A 5,835-nucleotide genomic window follows, 5' to 3' on the forward strand; every position below is an offset into this window, starting at 1 on the left:
AGGCTCAAAGTTTAATGAAGGTCTCCAAATATATATATATAGGCAGGGCAAGACCCCTACCCTGAAAGCTGGAAACAGAGGCTGGATACAGGTCTGCAGAACTGATTCTGCTTGCTCCGCAGGAGGCTGGTGTCAGGAAGGGGCTATCCTTGGAGAACAATAGGTTTCACCTTGGTCTTCACACTCCACCCTAGGTGGGAAGCAGTGACTAGCAGAGTTTTGAAACTCCTGCTCAAAAATGTTGGGGAGAGGGCCCAGGAGCAAGGACTCTAGATACATATGTATTAGAAGATGGCCTTATTTGCCATTAATGGGGGAGGTAAACTTGATGTCCTAGCATAGGGGGATGATAGAGGAGTGAAGTAGGAATGGGTAAATGGATGGAGGAACACCCCCATAAATGCAAAGTGGAAAGAAAAGGGAGTGATGGAATGGGGGAGGAGTAACTGGGAAGGGGAATATCATTTGAAGTGTAAATGAATAAAATGATTAATAAAAAATAACAAAGTATATCATTTTATTCAAAAGGAATAGGATCAGTCTATTTCTATAAATATAAGGACGTTTGGTTATAAGGTATGTGAAGGAATCCAAAACCATAGAAGTTTGATAATTGAATTAGATAATATCAGACAATGAAGGCTAGAGAAATACAGGTTTTTTAAAATACACATGAGGTAAAAATGCATTGCTTTTTCAGTCTAAAACCAGTGAGAAATACTCTTCAATTAATTATCGGTATTTTATGGTCTTTTCTGAAACCTCTGTGACGGTTATCAAAGAGACATTTGAAAATGTTTTGAAAAAATTCAGCACTCTATATTTCACTATCAATTTGGAAAAGAATAGAAGAGGAAGGAAGAGGAGAAGAAGAAAAAAGGGGAGGAGGAAGAGGAGACAGAGGAAGAGGAAGAGGAGGAGGAGGAGGAGGAGGAGGAGGAGGAGGAGGAGGAAAAAAACCTCATGAATCAAATCAAACAAAAACTGAAGAAACTCAAGATTAAAAATATTAAAAGATACATTACCTATAAAAAGAAAAGTTATAATGTGTTGTCACCATATTAAGAGGGATCACCTACTTTTGTCTTGAAGGTCAGAATCCATTCCTGGAGAAAAAAAAAATGTTTTCCTTAATGTTCTGGCTATTCTTATATCCAGTTGACTCCAGGTAGTCATTTGGGAAGTGGAATCACAATTGATGAAGTGCATTCACAAAATTCACCTGTGGACAAGCTTGAAGTACATTTTCTTTCTTTTTTATTAATTGGTTATTTTATTTATTTACTTGATTGATGGTTAATGTGGGTGGACCCAGCTCACTATAAGCAGTTCCACACATGGGTAGGTGGTCCTGTGTGCTCTTAACAGCAAGCTGAGCAAGCCAAAAGGGGTGAGCCAGTAAACAGTACTCCTCCATGGCATTTGCATCAGTTCTACCTTCCAAGATTCTGCCTTGAATTTCTGCCCATTCTTCCCTAGAGAGTAGACATGTTCCCAGGAAGTGTAAGATGAAACCCTTTTCTGCCTAGTATGGTTATTTGATGGTATTTCATTACAGCAATAAAAACCCTACATACCATGTTTATCATACATCAAACCTTTGGTAAAAATCAGATTGATTAGGAAAAAGAAGGGAATTACTAAGCCCCTGATGTCAGCAGAGGTACCCTCATCTACATTAACATTTCTCTATTTTCATTTTTCTTTTCTTTTTTCTTTTCTTTTCTTTTTTTTTTTTTTTAGGGATTTATGAGAGCTGTGTACCACTATCTTCAGCATGAGCTTAAGTCTAATATTTTATATTTTATTTTATTTTATTTTTATTCATAGCAGTCCTATTTATAATAGCCAGAATCTGGAAAGAACTCAGATGTCCCTCAATGGAGGAATGGATACTGAAAATGTGGTATATTTACACAATGGAATACTACTCAGCAATTAAAAACAATGAATTCATGAAATTCTTAGGCCAATGGTTGGATCTGGAAAATATCATCCTAAGTGAGATAACCCAGTCACAAAAGAACACTCATGGAATTCAGTCACTGATAAATGGATATTAACTCAGAAAACTCTGAATACCCAAGACACAATTCACATATCAAATGAGTCCCAAGAAGAAGGAAAGAGAGGTCCCGGATCGTGAAAAGACTTGTTCAGCATTGTAGGGGAGCACCAGGACAGAGAAGTAGGAGAGGGTTAATAGGACATGACAGAATGGGCAGAGGAAAGAGGGCTTAGGGAACTTATGGGGGGTGGGAGGGGCCAGGAAAAGGAAAATCCTTTGGAATGTAAACATTTCTCTATTTTCAAGAGAACTCCTTTCTTTTTTGAAAGTCTATGTTATCATACTGGTCTGAAAAGAGCATGCCCATTTGCACTCTTCAATATGTTTCTACAAACATCCATCACCAAGGCTCTGACCTTTTTACTGGCCCTAGTAAATTCTCACTGTCTCTTTCTTCTGAGACATCCTCTGAATTACTTTTGAGTGTAGAAGCAGCAGCAGCAAGCAGAGTAGGACTGAACAAGACTCTTTAAGAATGGATGGTGAATTTTCTTCAGCCAACTTTAGGACAGTTGAGACACATTGTCCCAAATATCCTGTTTTATCTCACTTCTCACCTAATTTCTCTTTTCTGGATGCCATTGATGATCATTTCCCATGCCAATATACTACAGACTTGTACAGTATACACAGACAAAAGCAGCAAGAGTAAGATAGTGGGGAGAAAGGTTAAAGTATTTTAGGTCCATTTTTGACCACAATTGCCAAGGCCTTTGAATGTTTGGTTTCAATACACATAAGACAAGGGTAGTCCCTCAGTTTACACTGCTCTGAGGATTGTCAGTCATCATATGAAGTTTGCTTGGCTTGAATGAAATCATGTTACCAAGTGCTCTGTGAATCCACAGAAAGAAGTAATCCAATGTCCAGTATGCGAGTTATGTATTTACTTTGATAAGGCAATCAAAATTTTCCTTTGAAAAGGAAAACTTTGATAAAGAAGATACTTGAAGGTTGGCTTGATGACAATGATTGTCATATATTATTTATTTTTCCTTTCTTTTACAAAAGTCTACCAAGGACCAGCCTCAGCTTGGCCAGTGGTCCTAAGGAAGAGGTATTTGGGAGTGGCAGAAGAAATGATTCAAAGTCACTGATGAATGCAACCTTTTCTGTGGTCTGCTTAAGATAACTCTCTAGACAGCTTTCTAGGAAGGTCATGGGTTTTCTGACAAAAGTCAGAAAACCAGCTGGAGAATGTCTAAAAGACATGTAATAGCTTTATGTATAGCTCTTACATTCTCTGACAAAAGTCAGAAAACCTGCTACACCTAAAGGAATGTTCAACATCCTTAGTCATCATAGAAATGCAAATCAAAACAAACCTGAGATTCTGCCTCACACCAATCAGAATGACTAAGATCAAGAACTCAGGTGACAGCAGATGCTGGGAAGAATGTGGAGAAAGAGAAATATTCTTCCAATGCTAGTGGGATTAGAAGTAAAACCACTTTGGAAAACAAATCTGGCTGTTCCTCAAAAAGTTGGAGATAGTCCTACCTGAAGACCCAGCTATACTCCTCCTGGGCATATTCCCAAAAGACACCCCACCATACCATAAAGACACATGCTCCATTGTATTTATAGCAGCCTTATGTATAATAGCCAAAAACTGGAAACAACTGAGATGTCTCTCAACTGAAGGATGCATACAGAAAATGAGCTACATTTACACAAAGGAGTACTACTCAGTGATTACAAACAATGACTTCATGAAATTCACAGGCAAATGGATGGAACTAGAAAATATCATCCTCAGTGAGGCAACCCAGACACAAAAGAACACACATGGTATGTACTTACTGATAAGTGGATATTAGTCAAAAAGCTCAGAATATCCAAGATACAGCTCACAAACCATATGGTGAATGCTTCAATCCTACACAGAATGGGGAACAAAATATTCATAGGAGGAGGAAGGAGGGAGGGACCCAGGAGAGAGAAAGAAAGGGTAGGGGAAAGGGGGCAGGATCAGTTATGGGAAGGGACAGAAGTACAGAGAATCAGGAAATTGAATAGAAATATATAGCAGTGTGGGATGGGAAACTGGGTGTAGTCCCTAGAAAGTCTTAGATGCTAGGAAAGCAAGAGGTTCTCAGGACCCAACAGGGATGACTTTAGCTAAAATACCCAACAAAAAGGATAACCTGTAGAAACCAACTACAGTAGATAAGCAAAGCTCCCACTTGAGAGATGGGGCCACCCACAGATCTCAAAATAAATAACCCCGAATTGTTCCTGTCCAAAGGAAAAATGGGCACAAAAATGGAATAGAGATTGAAGGAAAGGCCATCCAGAGATTGCTCCTAGGGTTCCATCCCATATACAGACACCACCCAGAAGTTATTGCTGATGCCCAGAAGCACTAGCTGACAGGAACCTAGCATGGCTGTTCCCTGAGAGGTTCTGCCAGTGATGACTGATACAGATGCAGATATTCATAGCCAACAATCAGGTTTAACTTGAGGACCAAAATGGAAAAGCTAGAGGAAGGACTGAGGGAGCAGAAAGGGATTGCAACACCATAGGAAAAACAATATCAAATAACCAGACCTCCTCCAGAGCTCCCCGGGATTAAACCACTAACCAAAGAGTATACAGGGCTGGATCCATGGCTCCAGATGTACAAGTAGTAGAGGATGGTCTTGTCTAGCATCAACAGGAAGTCAGGCCCTTGGTTCTGTTGCCTTGATGCCCTAGCATAGACAAATGGTGGGAAGGGGTGGGTGAGTAGAAGAGCTCCCTAATAGAGTCAAAGAAGAGGCAGAAGAGGGGAGATGAGATCAGGTATTTGTGAAGGTGGGAATCAGTTGAAATGTAAATGAACAAAATAATCAATATAAAAAGAAAAAAGAGACATAACAACGGAAACTGAGGAAATCCAAAAAATCATCAGATCCTACTACAAGAGCCTGTACTCAACACAACTGGAGAATCTGGAGGAAATGGACAATTTCCTTGACAGATACCAAATACCAAAATTAAATCAGGACCAACTAGACCATCTAAACAGTCCCATAAAGCCTAAAGAAATAGAAGGAGTCATAGAAAGTCTTCCAACCAAAAAAAGCACAGGACCAGATGGTTTCAGTGCAGAATTCTACCAGACCTTCAAAGAAGAGTTAACACCAATACTCTTCAAACTATTCCACAAAATAGAAACAGAAGGAACACTACCCAATTCCTTCTACGAAGCCACAATTACGCTGATACCAAAGCCACACAAAGATCCAACAAAGAAAGAGAACTTCAGACCAATTTCCCTTATGAACATCGATGCAAAAATACTCAACAAAATTCTTGCCAACCGAATCCAAGAACACATCAAAACGATCATCCACCATGATCAAGTAGGCTTTATCCCGGGAATGCAGGGTTGGTTCAATATACGGAAATCCATCAATGCAATCCACTACATAAACAAACTCAAAGAACAAAACCACATGGTCATTTCATTGGATGCTGAAAAAGCATTTGACAAAATTCAGCATCCTTTCATGCTTAAAGTCTTGGAGAGAACAGGAATTCAAGGCCCATACCTAAACATAGTAAAAGCAATATACAGCAAACCGGTAGCCAGCATCAAACTAAACGGAGAGAAACTTGAAGCAATCCCACTGAAATCAGGGACCAGACAAGGCTGCCCCCTTTCTCCTTATCTTTTCAATATTGTACTTGAGGTACTAGCTCGGGCAATTCGACAACATAAGGAGGTCAAAGGGATACAAATTGGAAAGGAGGAAGTCAAACTATCATTATTTGCAGAC

General features: G+C 39.5%; 1 non-coding gene across 1 annotated transcript; it reads right to left on the bottom strand.

Moving 5' to 3' along the window:
- Positions 1-3,227: 3,227 nt before the first annotated feature.
- On the bottom strand, positions 3,228-3,289 carry LOC127674292 (U7 small nuclear RNA). The gene has a single exon (XR_007975340.1). It is a non-coding gene; the product is annotated as a U7 small nuclear RNA (small nuclear RNA).
- Between the last annotated feature and the right edge of the window lie 2,546 nt (positions 3,290-5,835).

The sequence above is a fragment of the Apodemus sylvaticus genome, chromosome 23, assembly GCF_947179515.1.
Source record: "Apodemus sylvaticus chromosome 23, mApoSyl1.1, whole genome shotgun sequence".
NCBI classification, from domain to species: Eukaryota; Metazoa; Chordata; class Mammalia; order Rodentia; family Muridae; genus Apodemus; species Apodemus sylvaticus.